This window comes from Salvia splendens, chromosome 7 (assembly GCF_004379255.2).
Source record: "Salvia splendens isolate huo1 chromosome 7, SspV2, whole genome shotgun sequence".
NCBI lineage: Eukaryota > Viridiplantae > Streptophyta > Magnoliopsida > Lamiales > Lamiaceae > Salvia > Salvia splendens.
This window is the reverse complement of record NC_056038.1, coordinates 24,896,884-24,916,981: the sequence shown is the minus strand read 5'-3', so window position 1 is coordinate 24,916,981 and position 20,098 is coordinate 24,896,884.

Genomic DNA, 20,098 nt, shown 5'->3' with positions numbered 1-20,098 from the left:
TGCGCAGTGCAGTCAAAGCTGGCGGGAATTTATGCGGAAATTCACGAAAGAAAAGATATTATTATATTGTGAAGCCAAATCTCTCCTATTTCTTGTAGGGCACGAAATTTATCAAAAATAAACCTTTTTCCAGCCTATAAATACCTGTGAACCTAATTCATAATCTTTATCTCAGAGCCTCCAATCCTTCTCCCTCTCTACACTTCTTTCATTCCATATTCCACCCTTAAATTCATTCATCTTCCATTGGAGTGGAGTTCTGCAGATCCAGACAAGAGAAGACTGAAGATTGAAGATTCAACCTTGGGTTTTATCAATTTCTTTCATGTCTCGTACTTTATTTGTAGTTTTTACTTGTCTATGAGTTAAACATCAATTGTGGAATTTTTGGTGAAGATATTCGATTGATTTTCCTTGTTAGCTCTTGTAGTTATTTGATTTATCCTTGCGCTTTCTATATTCAATTGATTAGTGAAGGGAGAGAGAGATGTGTGTTCGTGTTGTGAAAATGTGATGTGCTATGCTAGGTTGAGATACCAAGTCCTATGAATCCACTAGATCACTTGGTCTAGTGACTCAATGGAACACGAGATACTCTGTCGTTGTACACACAAAACTCCCCTTCAAAGATCCCTCAACCCGAATACTATAGATTAGTATAGAGAAGCAGGGGTCGATCCCATTAAGATGGACACGTAAGAAAGTGTTTAGAGACTCTTGACAAAGGCGGCTGCTGCCACGCAAACTGAGTTGAGGTATAACTACTAATAGACCTAGGCAAGAAATTTAAACACTAGACCTAGGAAACTGTAAACATGCTGAGATCAAACATCATCAAGACTACGGGATATTAAAATTCCCTTCCTAGACCGTGTAAACGGCTACCTAATAGAACCAGACAGGAAGCATATAACAGTGGGGACCATAATTCAAGAATTAGCATGTACGGCAGAAAGGCTGCAAATAACAAACTGAAACTCTAACTAACAACGACATGCATTTTTTAACTGAATCAAAAACGAAGATGAAGAAAACAGAGCACGTACCTAGATTCGAGCAGAATATAAAAGTTGGGTCGTCGGAAACTTGTAACAAACCGGAAATAACAATGATCTACATGTACTCGACGGAATGAAATGAAAACACGAAGGCTAGGCATAAATTTAAACCAACTCTGCTCGGATTCACGTCGGATGCTTAATCCACTCCGGATCCAAGCGATCCGAACCAAACAACAACCTCAATCAACTCCATAACTTCCAATCTAACAGATCTAAACCGATCAACACCGAATTCAAACAATTCCACTCAACTCAGCTACAACACTAAATTCAAATCTTCGATTCAACCAACAACAAACTCTGATCAACCCGATCCAGCCATTACTCTGCACAGATTCAGTGAACAATTGCGAAACGCATCCAACACAAGTAAACTAACTCAAACTCCAGATAATCACAGAAATGAAATAAGAAATCAACATCAACGACATGACAGAAAATTAAACTTGCATTAAACACAGAAATATTCGGTAAAAAAAACAGAGGGCCGAGCTTCGAATAGCGAAGCTCGGTGAAATCCACAAAATACGAGAAAATAAAATGGAACTTGTTTCTTCGCCCTCGATAGGACGGTGTTACAACCCAACTGAAATGCGAGAAAGCGAAAAGTGAACCCAAAATGCAAACCCCCAGAATTTCCCTCTAAAAAACCCAAGTGTGTAAAAGAAAAAAGTGAGCTACGAGCCACAGACTGTTAATGAGGTCTCCACCGAGAAGATCCCTCCAGAATGCATGCTTCCTTCCTTATATAGGTGCGGACATAATCTTCTAGAAGCCTTCGTAGAAATCTCCATTCTACCCTTCAGCTCCGAGATTTCCTCTGTCTTGCAATTTGCTCCACAATGCTCACTTATTCGCCAGTTTCCTCGGACCATGTGATTGTCCTCTCTCTTTCCTGAACCTGGCGAAATTCTTCTACACACCTGGCTTAAAACGTGTGTTAGACCCCGTAATTATATGAATTTATCCTCTAGACCTATGCATGAAATTAGCCTTATCAAACTGCTCCCACTTAAACCATGCTTGTCCTCACGCATGAAAGACAAGAAAAAGAAATAAGGCAAATTTCAATGCACGGTTCCCAAGAATGACTCTTCAAACAAGACTCGAACAAAGAACAGACTCCTGGACCTAGACATACTACAGACTAAAAAAACGATAAACACAAAGGAAAACAAAACACATAAGCATGAACCAGTTTCAACCTTTAGGCGATCGTCCCCACAAGCTTAAGTTCTATCCGATCGTCTACAATCTTCAAATCCTCCCCTTTCCCTCTTCTGCCTAAACGGTCTGTCAGTTTGTCAAGATAGCCTATCGATTTCCCAGCTGTTAGGTTCGCTCAATCACTCATTCCTCACCTAGGATGTTAGGATCGAAGCGCTCTAAAGTCAAAGTTATACCACTGATGCGTCGGGTTATGAGAGTTTCTCCTTCTTACTACTCTTTTTTTCTATTAATTTCCTGGGTCAGGTTACTATTGCTTCCTGCCCTTAAGGAATTTTTCCCTTTTCCTATAACAGATTTTTTTTCTTACTTTCTCTGGACTTCGTCCAACTTATGCCTCCAAAGATTTTTTTTTGTTCAATTTACTCCTCCCCTGGACTTCGTCCAGCTAATACCACCAGTTCCTGGACTTCGTCCAGCTTATACCTCCTTTTCTGGACTTCGTCCAACTTATACTTCTAGAAACCTTCTTTTTTCTCCTTCAGACTCTTTTCCCTAAGCATTCAGTGGCAGCCCCCTTTTTACATGTTAGCTCAAAGTGTTTAGGCTTATAACTCGCTCTTATAATAGGGCTGCACAACTAGGTTATCTAAGTCATCTTCTATCGTCCTTACTTCATTCAGGCCGCATTCAGCTTATTAAGGAAAAAAGCATCAAAGTTGACATGCATCCTATCTTCAATCGCTCTCACTATGGGGATATTGCCTTATTATATCACTAGCTCATGCGATACACAAACACAAAAACCTAGGCTAGACCTAAAGACGTCTAAATACATACAAAACAAAAGAAACTGCACTTACTCCCTCCCTCTCCCACTTCACTCCGGCTTGTCCCCAAGCGATCCTAGTGAAGTGGGGAACAGGGAAGTAAAACAGTACAAAACCAAGACAAAGCAAACAACCAAAAAAAAATGCAAACAAAACACAAACTTCTCGCACTTAGACCGAACATCGGGCTAAGTGGGAGAAGGTACAACACACATAAGCAAAACATGCTTTAAAACAAAAACAACCTCTTCTTACACTTAAGCCAATCATTAGGCTAAGTGTGTGAAGGCACAACACAGATATATACAAGTTAAAGCATGCTGAGCGCAGAACACATAAACTTCAATCTTGGCACCTGCCTCCACACTTTCTGGTTCCTGCTTGACCTGGGCTTCAGACCTGCCGACTTCATTGAAGCACACTTCCTTCCCGTGCATATATAAAAGCCCCTTGTTAAAAAAATAATCGACATTAAAAACTTCCGGAGACAAGCACATCTCCACATCACGGTAAGATTTGGCTATCTTTAGTATCATGTTGCGTTGGAAATAGGCCCCTAGGAGATGGCATGTATACATGTGTCTGGAAGGGTTGACGGTCATCTGATGGCATGCCTGAGCTAACCAGTAGCCCAGGTGGACTCTGACTCCCTTGGCCATGCACCAAGTGAAGTAGAGATCTGCCGTAGTCAAGGCAGCATTTGCAGTGCCCATCAGATTATAGCTTATGATGGTCTGAGCGAATCACAGGATCCGGTTCTCTATGTGCGAGGCTTTCGAACAACTTGTTTTAAACTGACCTACCTTCGGGTGGGTTATAAACTCCCAAGCGCTTTATGGTTTGAAACCCGGGGTAAACTTAGGCGGACCTACCATCCTGTCATTCCACAAGCTCTCATCATCCTGTATGCGCGATAACAACCCCATTCGGAGCGACCACTCTCGGATGCTCATTTCTTGCTCCTCGTTGAAAAGGCGGAAGGTAATAGAGTCGGCATCCAGATCAGTTGTAGACTTCAAACGAAAGGTCGAGAAAAATCACGCGCTAATGCAGTTGGGACTTCAAAAGAGCTGTGCTTCAGCAACCAGTCGAACCCGATCGCGTCGATGTACTCCCGGAATTCATCGTCGGAAGCAATCTCCTTCAGTTCCACGGGATCATATCTCTTCTCGGACTTCGCGTACTTGCCCTGGGCACTCTTCTCTTTATATGTTGCTGCACGCTTGGGGTCAGTGAACTTTCTCATTGCATCAAGCAACTCCTTGGTCAACCAGATTTCAGTGGGTTTGAAATTGAGCTCCTCCTTAGGTTCCTCTTCGGATTCGCTAGATCGAGTAGGGCTGTTTGACTTAGCAGCATACGGAACCTTAGCGGGTGGAGGAAAAGAGGTTTCAACAGATTTTCCTTTCGATCTCTTGGTCAAGGAAGGAGCGGCCTGTTTTCCCTTCCTTTTTCTTTCAACCGCCTGGCGGCGTTCTTCCTCGTCACTCTCCCCACCACTGGGTCTAGGAGAGTTGTCCTGCTCACGGGCTGCGGTCTCTGGATCCAGCGCTTCTCCTTCCGTCTGCTGGACAGAGTCGTCAATTTCATCTATTAAGCTCCGGTGAGCTTTTCTCCGGGCTTCCCTTTCCTTTACCGGTGAAATCGTCCTCTCTGGGACAACAGTCAAATCCATAACTAGATTTACCCTGTGGTCGACGGGTTGCTGTACATCTTCAGTAACGAGGGCCACACCTTCCTCAGACAGCAAAGGGGTTGCCCCCGTGATATAAACAGGGGTTTCCACCCCAACCAAATCTTGTTCATTGTGGGTCTCAGTACCCACAACCTTTTCAGGGGTCCTCCCCTCATCATCGTTCTCAACAGAGACTTGGGCCTCATCGCCCCCAACGCTTTCTAGGGTTTCTACCCCAGCAAACTTTTCAAGAACATCAGGGGTCGCTCCCTCCAACTCTTCAACTGGGGTTTCCCCCTCTACATCAACACTAGGGGTTGCCCCCTCCATAGTACCAGTAACAGAAAAATTAAGGGTTTCCCCCGTAGAAACAATAGCATTAGAAATCACCGAGGCTCCCCCCTCAACAGCCTCCACTCCAGCAGGGATTTCTCCCTCTGAAACTCCAACAGTAATAACATGGGTTTCCCCCTCAAACACAGATGCTAACCTCTGGTCGTCGACCGTCAACTGTTCCAACCCAGCCGTCAGATCTGCCTCACCCCTTGCTCCTTCATCATTCATGGCGCCTTGCTCAATTGCAGTGATGGTCGAGTCTGTAATCGCAGGTATAATGTCGCCTGGAATCGCTGAAACTTCGGGAAGGACAGGCGGTGGCACGGGGGTTGTTGCAGCGGGTGGCCTAGTCTACCCCATCATCGCCGTAAACATGGCGAAGGCCTTCATTGCCTCTTCTGGGCTGCCAAATTTCTCCATTAAATCCACCATGAACGAGGCTGCACCAGAATCAGCGGATGTGGAAGAGGTTCCTGTGTCTGCTGCGTTGGCCATAGTTGGGATCTGGAAAATTTCTCAAGAACTCGGAAGAAAATACTCCGATTAGGGTTAGTAAAAAAATAGAAATTGCGAGAGAGAGTGTTTTTTTAGATAGAGAGCAAATATGAAATGAAAAATAAAAGTAAAAGCACGGAAATAGCCGGTAGGTATGGGCTGGGACGGTTTTGCAGGCGGTTTGCAGGCATGACGCGAGCAATCGTACGTCTCCCCATAAAGTCATCATTTGAAATTCGAACCGACGCCACCTCCCTCCAAAATTTTCCTCAATTCCCTGCCCCATGTAAATGCTCTCTGCAATTCCACACTTAGAAGAAAAGAAAAACGAAATTGAAACACCAGATTCCTAGATCAAGGATCTAACAAATGATAACTCAAGTTGCCTTCGGAGTCTGGTATTTCGAAAATATATTTGGAAGATTATTATTTTTTACTTTGTTTGGGATTTTCTTATTTAAAGAAAAGCGATTAAATATTTACACTTTCTTTCATGTATTCTTGAGATTCCCCGGGTCAGGGTATGGATAAAAAACTTCTCAATTTACTTGACCCAGGATTTCTCCAAGAACACTTCCTTCCTAGACTGGTTAGACGATATCAGGGAGTGCGCGTAGAGGTACTTCATCCACTACGCACAGCTCCGAGTTATCCCTGAATACCTTCACACGATGACCATTGACGAGGAAAGGCACAGAATTCGAGGCACCTCCTTGGATCTCCACTGCTCCATTTGCGCGAAGGCCAACTATAGTATATGGTCCGATCCACTTGGATTTTAGCTTTCCAGGCATCAGCTTAAGCCTGGATTGGAACAGGAGAACTTTCTGCCCAACTTGTAGTTCCTTGGTCCGGAGATTTTTATCATGCCAGAGCTTAGTCTTCTCCTTATACCACATCGCTGACTCGTAAGACTCAAGCCTCAATTCTTCCAACTCCTGGAGCTGCAGTTTCCTCTCTCCCTCACAAGCTTGAGGATTCATGTTAATCTCCTTGACCACCCAGTATGCCTTGTGCTCCAGTCCAACCGACAAGTGGCACATTTTGCCAAACACTAACCTGTAAGGAGACATCCCAATGGGCATTTTATATGATGTTCTGTAAGCCCATAGTGCGTCGTCAAGCCTCTTACTCCAGTCTTTCCTTGACGGATTCACCGTCTTCTCTAGTATTGCTTTGATCTCTCTATTTGATATTTCCGTCTGACCGTTAGACTGAGGATGATATGGTGTGGACAACCTGTGGTGGACTCCATATTTTTTCATCACAGCTTCAATCGTTCGGTTCAGGAAGTGAGTTCCTTGATCCGAAATAACAGCCCTAGGCACTCTATACCTTCCAAAAAATTAGACTTTAGAAATTTTGCCACCTCACCGGCCTCACAAGAGGTAGTAGCCTTGGCCTCTATCCATTTCGATACATAATCCACCGCCACAAGGATATATGTGTTTCCGTATGAAGAAGGAAATGGCCCCATGAAATCCATTCCCCATACATCGAAGATCTCACAAACAATCACAGGGACCTGCGGCATTTCGTCCCTCTTGGAAATTCCCCTGTCTGTTGACATCTTTCACAATTTTGACAAAATTCGAAAGCATCCTTATTCAATGTAGGCCAGTGATAAGGCTAATTTCATGCATCGGTCTAGGGGTTCATTTCATGAAATTGCTGGGTCTAACGCATTGAATTAAGTCAGGTATGTGAAGTTTTTCGCCAGATCCAGGAAAAGAAGAGGACGCTTGCATGGTCCTAGGAAACTGGCGAAAGGGTGAACAATTGGAAGAAAATTGCTAGACGGAGGAAGCCTCGGAGTTGAAGGGTAGAATAGGGATTTCTACGAAAACTCTAGAAGGCTATGTCCGCATCTATAAAAGGGAGAAGCATGCAGGCTGGAGGGACCTTCTCGGCTGGAGGCCTCACTAACAGCTCCTTGCTCGATTCACCTTTCCACATACTTGACACTGAATTAGCGAGAGATTCCAGTTAGCACTTGGCTGGTGGTTCACGTTTAGCTTTCCGACAATGGTTCGAGGGTTGTAACACCGTCCTAGTTCAAGGGCGAAGAAACAATTTACATTTCCGTTGCTATTTACACTGATTCTGCCGAGCTTCGCTGTTCGAAGCTCGGTTTTCTTTTGACAACCAATATTTCCGGTTTTATTCCAGATTTTACTTTCGCTTATGTCTATTGTGTTTATTTCTGGTTTGCTGGTTGAGTTCGATTGATTTCGAGTTAGGATTGTCGGAGTTAGTTATTTTTGCAGTTGGTTCTGATTTATTGCCGATACTTGTTGTTTGGATCTGAAGAATGGTTCTGCTTTTTGGATGAATCGGAGGTTGGGTTTTGCTGGAGTTTGTGATTTATTTTCAGATTGTTCATGATTGATTGAGATTGGAGTAGATCTGTGAAAATCGGAGTTATGGCGTTGGTTTTGCTGTTTGTTGGGTTCGGATGGCTTGGATCCGGAGTGGATTAAGCGTCCGACGTAATCTGAGAAGGAGTACTTCATTTCCATGCCTAGTTTACGTATTTACATTTCATTTCGCCTAGTTTACGTAGATCTGTCGTATCTTCGAGTTATTGTAAGTTTCCGTCGACCAAATCTGTTTATTATGTTTGAATCTGGGCATTTCCTTTGTTTTCTCCATTTGCGAATCTGAATTGGTTAGAAAAGTGCATGAAGATTGTTAGCTGCAGCTTTACCGTACGTTGTCAGGCTTGGATTTCATGGTCCCCACTTTTTATTTCCTTTGTCTAGTGGTTATCGGTAGTTATGTACTCGGTCTAGGAATTGTTTAAACTTTTCTGCCTGTTACTTGGTTTAAGAGTCCTTTGTTCTTCGGTCTAGTATTTACGTTTTGTGCCAAGGTCTAGTAGTAGTTAAAATCTCAACCCCTTTTGCGTGGCAGCAGCCATTTTGTCCAAATTCTCTCAATACTAGCCTACGAATCCATCTCTGTGGGATCGACTCCACTTCCCTATACTAATCCATAGTATTCGGGTTGAGGAAATTTAATTGTTGAAGGAGAGTCGTGAGTGCCCAACGACCGGAGCGCCATTCGATCCCTCGAGTTACTGGACCCTGTGATTCAGTTAATTCGGAGAAGCGTGGTGTCTCGACTTAGCAATTGCTTAGATCGAATTTTGCAAGCGCATAACTCATAAGACTCACCCACCCTTCAAATGGCGCCGTTGCCGGGGATGGATGGCGTGCTTAGTGCTAGTGTTCAGAGTCTGTGGTGTAAATAGTTTTGATTTGTTTTCTTTCTCTTTTTGTTTGCAGTTTATGAGCAGAGGCTCAAGGTCTACCTACTGGAGCAACTCATCTGGGTGGACACACGGCCAGTTTGGTTGGCGGGTTAAGGATACAGTCTCTACTGTGACCACCAGATCAGGGTTCACCACGGGAGGCCCGTTTCCGAGTGAATTTACTAGCGACGAATCTTGGACGTCATCAGGACGCGAAGATCCAGAATCACCACCCGAATCAGAAACAGAGTCAGAAACAGGGGAAGCAGAGGAATTAGTCATGGTGCAGGTGGTAGACCGAGATCCAGAAATCGGCTCTCTCACTGCCCATTTAGATGGAGAACCAGCTCAAGCTATAGTAATGAATCCACGCCAGAGGACTATCGAGATCAAGACAAACGTACTCGGCATCTTGCCGACGTTCTCTGGGCGTAGAAATGAGTGTCCGTATGAGTTCTTAAATGAATTCAGTAAGTTATGTGGTATTCAGAAGAGGCCGAATGATGCAACAGAGGAGGATTATCGCTTACGAGCGATTCCGTTTACCTTGAAGGGGGAAGCTAATACGTGGCTATTGAGGTTGCCTCCGGATTCTATCCGCACGTGGAGGGACTTCAAGTTGGAATTCTTAGATTATTTCTTCCCATCCAACAAGACGAATGCACTTAAGAAAGAAATACTAGAGTGTAAGCAAGATTACGATGAATCATTGAGTCAGTACTGGTCGAGATTTAAGGGGTTGTTGGATGCATGCCCGAATCACCGGATGATAGAGGCAGAGACCCACTTTCTGTTTTACGAAGGAGCCACTCCCGAGTCAAAGGACTTAATGAACTCCTCGAGTGGGGGAAATTTCACAAGAAAAAGGGGAAGTGAGGCAAGAGAGATCCTAGGGAAGTTGATTGACGCTAAGAAGGCGTACGATAACCCTAGGAATGCAGTGAAAAGAGGATCGGTGCATGCTGGGAGAGAACACGAAGATAACAAAGTCGAAGCGAGGATTGATAGGCTCGAGAAGGCTCTTTTGAACGTGATTGAAAAGACGATTCCACTGGCTTCACAAGGGAAGGAGAAATCTCCTGGTCCAGGAGATAATCAAATGCAACAATATTACGGGACCCAAGAAGGAGATTATCAGGCCCTGGTCAATGCAATGGGAAGTTGGAATCCCAATGGGAGCTGGAATCCAGGGAGACAGAGAGATGCGCCTTGGAGAAACCATCCGAATTTCAGATGGACTGACAACGAACAGAATCAGCCGGCACCACAACAAAGTCAGCAGTTTGCACCTCAGCCCGAAAGACAAGGTAACTGGTCAGGAAGGAATCAAGAGGGGCAGGGCAACTGGATTAATCGGAACCAAGGAGACCACTCGAGCTGGGGAAACAGGAATCAGAATAATCAAGGGAACCCTTATGTACCACCGCACCAAAGGAATTTCCAAAACAATTACCAGGGCCAAGGAAATCAATACAATAACTCTTCAGGCGGTCAAGGAAACGCTCGTCAGAATCAAGCAAGTGGACCGACTCTGAGTATAGGGCCGGGACCCAGTCAACCACCAAAGTTAACAAAGAATATCGATGATATGGTGCAAGACCTCGTCAGTTCTCAGCAACATATGCAAAACAACCTGCAATCGAACAATGACGTAGTGCACAAGCTGCAAGATGCTCAACAGGAGCAGAAAGCAGCCATGGATATGTTGGCTAAGCAATTGTCCCAAATAGCCACTTCTTTGAGTGACATGCGGGGAAACGAAGGAAAAATTCCGGCCTCAGTAAGGCCACCTGATAGAGCTAATATAAGTCAGATTACCTTGAGGTCCGGGAAAGGATATGAGGGACCGGTGGTGAGAACAAAGGAGGGGACAGATCCTAAGGAAGGCAAGAAGAAAGAGGATACAACTCCCAGACCCAGACACTTGGAGGGAGGAAGTCCCTTGGTCAAGGATGACCTTGAGGAGAAAGATTTGGAGAAACAATTGCCTAGACCGACCGAACCATTCTTCCTCGATCCAGAGCCGGAGTTGGAAGATGAGGCAGTGGGAAAAGAAACTGGAGAGTTATCAGCTGAAAGTTCTACCGGAGCAGGGAAGCGACTGAAACCCTTTCCGAGTCGGGGGGAAGCCAAGAAACAGAAGGAAGAACAGGTAGACTTCATGGACATTTTTGGGAAGTTGGAAATCAATCTGCCATTTTTACAGGCCCTGAAGATGCCAGTCTTTAGCAAGTTCATCAAGGAATTTATAGCTGGGAAGGCTAGGCCCAGTGGGAAAATTCTGATAGGCGAGAATGTCTCCGCAGTAATTCAGAAAAGGAAGATGCCTTCAAAATGCAATGACCCAGGTATGTTCACCTTACCCATCTCTATTGGTAATGTGAAAATCGAGCATGCTATGTGTGATTTAGGTGCGTCGATAAACGTGTTACCACTTTCCATATACAAGAAGTTAGTTGGGGTAGGCATGGTAGATACGAAAGTTGTGATTCAATTGGCGGATAGGTCATGCATCTGTCCTGAAGGGGTGCTTGAGAATGTGATAGTCAGGGTACATGACTTCTTGTACCCTGCTGATTTCCATGTGATTAAGATGAGTGATAATGAGTCTGCTGAGTCGGGCGGAGTACTTTTAGGGAGACCCTTCCTACGAACCGCTAAGACTATCATTGATGTTTTTGATGGAACAATTTGCCTTGATTACAATGGGGAGAAATATACATTCAGCATTGATGAGGCAATGAAGAAACCTCTTGACGTTGAAAATTTGCATGCTATAGATGTTATTAACCCTTTGGTCCAGGAATATCTTGAGACGGAATTAATGCAGGAACAGATTGAGAACTCCGAGATGAGTCTTGACATTGATAGAGAGGTAGCCAGTTGGTGTCAAGCAATGAACACAAGTGAGTTATCTGATGAGGAGTTAGCTGAAGCAATTCTGGAATTCTGTGCAAATCCGGAGCTAGCCAGGTCAAGGAATACACCTTATGTGGCGAGTGTGGAAGGTTCTGCTGGGTCAAGGAAGGGAGTGACTACGGAAGTAACAGAGAAAAATCCCTTGCCCCAGGAAAAAGATGTTCCCAAGAAAGAGCTGAAAACACTTCCACCAGGCCTAAAGTATGCTTATCTAGAGGAGAACGAAACTTTCCTTGTTATTATCAACAGCAGCTTGACCGAGGGACAAGAAGAGGAACTGCTGAAGGTAATCCGAAGAAACAAGAAGGCTATTGGGTGGACACTCTCTGACCTGGTAGGAATTAGTCCAGATTTGTGCATGCATCACATCCGCTTGGAGGAAGGAGCAAAAGCCTGCATAGACCCTCAACGCAAATTGAATCCTAACATGAGGGAGGAAGTGCTGAAGGAAGTATTGAAACTACTCTCCCTAGGAATCATTTATTCCATACCAGACATTGAATGGGTGAGTCCAGTCCATATGGTACCCAAGAAGTCAGGAATACAGGTGGTCAAGAACGACAAGAATGAATTGGTGCCCACCAGACTAGTCACTGGGTGGAGGATGTGCATCGATTATAGGAAGTTAAATGAAGCGACCAAGAAAGATCATTTCCCTCTACCCTTCATTGACCAGATGCTGGAGAGGCTAGCGGGCAAGCAATACTTCTGTTTCCTAGACGGGTATAGTGGGTATTTTCAAATCTATGTGGATCCCGAGGACCAGGAGAAGACAACTTTCACGTGTCCTTTCGGCACGTATGCTTACAGGAGGATGCCGTTTGGCCTATGCAATGCGCCAGGCACTTTTCAGCGGTGTATGATGAGTATCTTCTCGGATCTTTTGGAGGACTGCATCGAGATTTTTATGGACGACTTCACTGTGTACGGGAATTCATTTGACTCATGTTTGGCTAGTCTGGATAAAGTATTGAGAAGATGCCAGGAAAAACATTTGGTTTTGAACTTCGAGAAATGCCACTTTATGGTCCCTAAGGGAATTGTCCTAGGGCACGTAGTCTCGGAAAAAGGTATACAGGTAGACCAGGCAAAGATTGAGGTGATATCAAAACTGCCTCGACGAACCAGAAGGAGGTAAGAGGATTCCTAGGGCACGCAGGATTTTATAGAATATTCATTAAGGATTTTGCGAAGATTGCTCAGCCACTCACTCATTTGCTGCACAATGATGTTGAGTTTGTTTTCAATGAGGAGTGCATAAAGGCTTTTCAACTACTGAAAGATAGACTAGTATCGGCTCCCATTATCCGAGCGCTCGATTGGAGTTTGCCATTTGAAATAATGTGCGACGCGAGTGACTATGCAGTAGGGGCGGTGCTAGGTGAAAGAGTTGACGGAAAAAGTTACGTAATTTTCTATGCGTCAAAAACGCTCAACCAGGCCCAGAAAAACTATGACACCACGGAGAAGGAAATGTTGGCAGTCGTGTACTCTTTTAAAAAATTCCGACCATATTTGCTTGGGTCGAGGGTGATAGTCTTCACTGATCACGCTGCGATAAAGTACTTGCTGGCGAAGAAAGAATCCAAGCCGAGATTAATCCATTGGGTTTTGCTTTTGCAGGAATTCGATTGGGAAGTTAGAGATAAAAAGGGAACTGAAAATAAAGTAGCCGATCATCTGAGCAGGATATTTCAAAGGGAGACCGAGGAAGCAATACCGGACGCATTCCCTGAGGAACATTTGTACTACGTGAAAAAATTTCCTCGACCTACCAGCTGGGAGGAGGTTATGGAGTTAACAGGTCCAGGGGATGACGAAAAAGGGAAATGCCATCAAAATGCTGAGCCATGGTTCGCAGATCTGGCAAATTACTTAGTCACTGGAGAAGTGCCCAGTTCGCAAGTAATCTCCCGGGCCCAGAAGATGAAATTGAAGAGCGAGGCCAAGTACTATTTCTGGGATGACCCGTATTTGTGGCGAATGGGAGCCGACCAAGTAATCCGGAGGTGTATCCCGGAGTGGGAACAGAGGGATGTGATGAATCATTGCCATGCCCTAGCTTGTGGAGGTCACTTTGGACCTAGGAAGACAGCAAGGAAGGTGTTAGATAGTGGTTTTTACTGGCCTACGTTGCATAAGGATGCGTTCAAGTTTTGTCAGAATTGTGAGAGGTGTCAACAGTCCGGGGGAATATCCAGGAGGGATGAGATGCCGCAAGTCCCAGTGATTGTGTGTGAGATCTTCGATGTTTGGGGGATGGACTTCATGGGTCCATTTCCGTCTTCATACGGGAACACCTACATACTTGTGGCAGTGGATTATGTGTCAAAATGGATAGAGGCAAAAGCAACCACCTCGTGTGAAGCTAAGGAGGTAGCAAAGTTTCTTAGAACTAACATTTTCAACAGGTACGGAGTGCCCAGAGCTATAATATCTGACAATGGGACACACTTCCGCAACCGGACTATTGAAGCTCTGATGAGAAAATATGGCGTCCATCACAGACTGTCTACACCTTATCATCCTCAATCCAACGGCCAGGCGGAAATATCCAACAGAGAAATAAAGGCGATACTGGAAAAGACGGTTAATCCGTCCAGGAAAGACTGGAGTAAGAGGCTTGGAGACGCACTATGGGCTTACCGGACGGCATACAAGACGCCTATTGGGATGTCACCATATAGGCTTGTGTTCGGCAAAATGTGTCACTTGCCCGTGGGAGTAGAACACCGAGCATATTGGGCGGTCAAGGAAATAAACATGAGACCCGAATCCTGCGAGGAAGAGAGGAAATTGCAGCTGCAGGAGTTGGAGGAGCTAAGGCTGGAGTCATATGAATCGGCGATGTGGTACAAAGAGAAAACAAGACTCTGGCATGACAAGAACCTCCGGGTCAAGGAATTGCAAGTCGGGCAGAAGGTTCTCCTATTCCAATCCCGGCTCAAGCTAATGCCTGGTAAGTTAAAGTCCAAATGGATTGGGCCATACACTGTTGTGAGTTTGCGTGCAAATGGAGCTGTAGAAATCCAGGGAAGTTCTTCAAACTCTACTCCTTTTCTTGTTAACGGTCATAGGGTAAAGGTATTTAGGGATAGCTCGGAGATGTGTGTAGTGGACGAAATACCACTACGCGCACTCCACGATATCGTCTAATAGATCTGGGCAGTGAGTGTTCTTAGAGATTTCCTAGGTCCAGCATCCAAGAAGTTCTAGCATGACCTGACCTAGGGAATCTTGAGAACACTTGAACATAAATTGTAAATATTCAATCGCTTTCTTTAAATCAAGAAAAACCCAAACAAATCAGAAAAAAAATAATCTTCCAAAAATATTTTCAAAATACCAGACTCCTTAAGGAATTTTTTTTGATACTGTCATACCCTAGACCCGGGGAGTCTGGCGTTTCAATTTTTAGTTTAATGTTTTTCTTTAAGTGTGATTTTGCAGAAGGAATTCACAAGGGCAAGGAGTTGTGGAGTAAAAATTTTGGAGGGAGTTGGCACCGGTTCGGATTTCAAAAGGAACTTTATGGGGAGGCGTACGGTCGCAAGCGTCATCACCTGCAACCGCCTACCAAAAACGTCCTCTCTCATGCCTACACTATAATCGGTTTTGCCTTCTTATTTTCATTACCTATTCTCTCTCCAATATTCACAAACACAAAAAAATCCCCAATTTCCTCTCCCCTTTTTCTCTCTCTAACCCTAATCTGCAAATTCCGCCCCAAATTCTTTACAAAAATTCCACAGAACATCCATGGAAAACAAACAAGGAACCGGAAGCACCTCAGGGTCCGCCGACTCTGGGGCGGCGGCGTTTATGGCCGAGCTATTCCAGAAATTTGGGGGTGCGGAGAAGGCGATGGAGGCATTCGCCATGTTTGCAACCGCAATGGGTAAATCCGTACAGGCTGCTCCGTTTTCTAGTGTACCACAACCGGAGGTCGTTTCAGAACCCGTCGCCGAACCTGAAACCGTTCAAGAAGCCATCGCCATTCTGGAACCCACTGCCGTACCAGATGAGACAGTTGTTCCGGAGACCACCACACAACCAGAGGACATTCAAGAATCCACGACCACTAGCCCGGAACCAACCACCGCAGGGAATCGTGAAGACGACTCAGATTTGGTCACAAGGTTGGGATTGTTGGCTATGTGCGAACCAAGGGTATACTCTGCAACTGAGGGGGAAACCCCTGTTTCGATTAGTGTTTCTGAGGGGGTGAAGCCCGTACTTGCTAGTGAGGAATATGTTGAGAGAGATGTTCTGGAACCATCTGGGGAAGTCAAAGATTTTGTTGCTGATGTTAGTATTTCTGAGGGGGAAACCCCTGTTTTGGAAAAATCTGTGGGGGAGGAGGCCCCTATAGTTGGTGAAGATGGGGGCGACGAGGCCCTAATTTCTGAACAAAATGTGGAGGGGGATACCCCTGAGAAACCGGTGGGTACTGAGGCCCACGTCGGGGAAAGATTTGAGGGGGTAGAGACCCCTGTTTACATCTCGGGGGCAACCCCATTGTTGTCCAATGAGGGAGAAGCCCTCGATTATGAAATTAGCCAGGAACCCGCTGACGCCGGGGTGAAGTTGATTGTGGATCTGACCGAGATCCCAGAGGATACCGACTCGCCGGTCAACCCCAGAGATGCTAGGAGGCGGGCTCGCCGGAGCCTTATTGATGAGATTGATGAAACAGTGGAGCCGACGGAGGAAGAATCGCTGGGTCCAGAGACCGCAGCATCTGAACAGGTGAACTCTCCCAGACCTGGCAGGGGGGAGAGTGATGAGGAGAAGCGTCGCCAAGCGGCTGAGAAGAAAAGGAAGGGGAAACAAATTGCTCCTTCCTCGACCAAGAAGGCGAGAGGGAACTCTACTGAATCCACACTTCCGCCGGCAGCTAAGGTACCATATGCCGCAGAAACCGAGAGCCCTTCTGAGTCCAGCGACTCGGAAAAAGAACAGGAAGAGGAATTCAACTTTGAGCCAACCGAAGTGTGGATAACAAACAGCTTGCTAGATAAAATGAAGATGTTTGACGACCCAAAGCGCACGGCCATTTATAAGGAGAAGAGTACTGAGGGGAAGGTCGCTAAGTCAGGAAAGATGTATAGCTCATCGGAGCTCAAAACGATTGCTTGCAACGATGAATTCCGGACTTATATCGACGCAATAGGCTTCGATTGGTTGCTCAAGCACAGTACTACCGAGGTCCCGATTGACCTGGCCTGAGAATTCTTTTCCACCTTCCGATTTAAGTCCACTACCGATTTGGATGCCGAATCCATTAATTTCAGACTTTTCAGTGAGGAACATACGATGAGCATCCGGGAATGGACCTTGCGGATGGGTTTGCAGACGCGAACGGAGGACGATGAGGGCCTGTGGAACGAGAGGATGATTGGTCCACCGAAAATGACGCCGGGATTCAAAGCACAAAGCGCCTGGGAGTTCTTGACTCACCCGAGGGTGGGTCAGTTTAAAACGAGCTTTTCGAAGGCACACCACATCGAAAATAGGGTCCTGCGATTTGCCCAGACTTTTATTAGTTACAATTTAATGGGAACAGCCAACAACGCTCTGACTACCGCCGATCTATACTTCACATGGTGCATGGCTACGGGGTAAGAGTTCACTTGGGCTATTGGATAGCCCAAGCCTGCCATCAAGTGACTGCAAATCCTTCCCGGCACCTATACACGTGCCACCTGCTCGGAGCCTATCTGCAGAGGAATGTAATCATGAAGATCCATAAGGCATGCCGAGAGGTAAAGACATGTTCGCCCCCTGAGGTTTTTAACATGGATTATTTTTTCAATAAAGGGTTGCTGATCGCACGCGGAAGGGAAGTATGCTTTTACAAGGTTGGGCAGTCAGAGGCTCATGTGAAACAGGACCCCGATGTGGTGGAAGTGAAGGATACTGCTGACATAGAAGCAGGAGCCAGGATAGAAGTAGAGGAAGTGCGAAAGGAGGTTGGTTGGATGAGGTCAGAAATGAAGATGGTTCAGGAGGAAATTGTGTCCCTGCGGGGAAAAAGTAAGAATAGTACTGAGAGTGTCAGGAAAGATGTCGCTGGAGTACGAACGGAACTGGAAGAAATAAGGACGGAAGTTCGGAAGGTTAGGGAGGAAATGGTGACCCTCAAGGGGCGCATGTCTGATCTTGTGGCGACATCGACCAGATGTACTGGGAAGATGACGGAAGGAGTTGAGTTGATGATGGCGATGACAAAGTGGCTTAGAGCAAGGTTCCCAGAGACACCGAAGGAACTTCCGAAGCCTAGCGGCGATTCTACAACGCCAGGTCAAGGAAGTCTGACTGCGCAGAAGCCACCGCATGCCCCAAGGCCCCAGACTACTCCATCTCCCTCTCGGCCCGTGATATTGAAGACAACCGTACCCCGCCCGACAGAAGAACGACATGAGAAGCCGGAGTTGCCAGCCAGAAAGAAAGCTAAGGTGACCCACCAGACAGCGCCACCAAAGTCTGGCCCTCGCGGGGGCCAAACCCCGAATTGAACCCCCCACGGAGCCAAGTAACCATTATTTTTTTTTTATTTTCCGTTTTGTTTGTGTTCTTATATGCCAGCATGCTCTGTAATTGTACATATGTGTTGCCTTTCTTACACTTAGCCCAACTTTTGGTCTAAGTGTGAGAAGGGGATGTTTTGTTTTTTTTTTGCATGCCTTGGTTTGTTTGTTGCGCCTTCTCCCATTTAGCCCGATGCTCGGTCTAAGTGTGAGAAGTTTTGCTCTGTATTTGTGTTTGTTGTTGTTTGCTTTATCAGTCTGCTGTTGGTACTTCCCTTTTCCCCCCTTCACTACGATGGCTTGGGGACAAGCTTGAGTGAAGCGGGAGGGGGGGGGAGTAAGTATCGTTTTTGTGTCTTAGGATGTGTGCTTCGCATGAGCTAGCTAGATAATAAGGCGAGATCCCCTTAGTAAGAGTGATTGAAGAGAGAAAGCAGATCAACTTTGACACTTTCTTCCTCAATAAGCCGAATGCGATCTGAATAAAGTTAGGACGATGGAAAATGCCTTAGATAACCTAGCTGTACAGCCCTACTATAAAGTGAGTTATAAGCCTAAACACTTTTAGAGCTAACATGAAAAAATGGGCTATCACTTGATGCTTAGGGAGTAGAGTATGAAGGAGAAAAAATGGGTTAAGGAGGAATAAGCTGGACGAAGTCCAGAAACCGGAGGTATAAGCTGGACGAAGTCCAGGGGAGGTAAAAAAAAAAAAAATATTTCTAGGAGGAATAAGCTGGACGAAGTCCAGGGGAAAGGGGTTATAATACAGGAAAATGAGGAAGAGAAAAAAAAAAGAAAAAATATAATCCTCAAGGGCAGAAAAAATCGTAGCCTGGCCCAGGGAAATTCATAGGAAAGGAGGAAGAATAGGGAGAAAACTCTCATAACCCGACGCATCAGTGGTATAACTCTAACTTTGGAGCGTTTTGATCCTAACATCCCTGGTGAGGAATGAGTGATCAAGCGAACCTAACAGATGGGAAATCAATAGGCTATCTTGACTTACTGACAGACCGTTTAGGCAGACGAAGGAAGGGGGAAGATTTGAAGACTGTAATCGATCAGATTGAACTTGAGCTTGTGGGGATAGTAGCTTAAAAATTCGAAACTAGTTCATGCTTGTTTGTTTTGTTGTGTTTCTGTTCTTTGTGTTCTTTTCTTTTCTTAGTCCGTAGTTGCTTAGGTCTAGGAGTTTGTTTTGTTTTCATTTTTAGGGTTTTACTTGGTAACCATGCATTGAAATTCGCCTTATTCCTATTTTCTTGTCTTTCATACTTGAGGACAAGCATGGTTTAAGTGTGAGCAGTTTGATAAGGCTAATTTCATGCATCGGTCTAGGGGTTCATTTCATGAAATTGCTGGGTCTAACGCATTGAATTAAGTCAGGTATGTGAAGTTTTTCGCCAGATCCAGGAAAAGAAGAGGACGCTTGCATGGTCCTAGGAAACTGGCGAAAGGGTGAACAATTGGAAGAAAATTGCTAGACGGAGGAAGCCTCGGAGTTGAAGGGTAGAATAGGGATTTCTACGAAAACTCTAGAAGGCTATGTCCGCATCTATAAAAGGGAGAAGCATGCAGGCTGGAGGGACCTTCTCGGCTGGAGGCCTCACTAACAGCTCCTTGCTCGATTCACCTTTCCACATACTTGACACTGAATTAGTGAGAGATTCCAGTTAGCACTTGGCTGGTGGTTCACGTTTAGCTTTCCGACAATGGTTCGAGGGTTGTAACACCGTCCTAGTTCAAGGGCGAAGAAACAATTTACATTTCCGTTGCTATTTACACTGATTCCGCCGAGCTTCGCTGTTCGAAGCTCGGTTTTCTTTTGA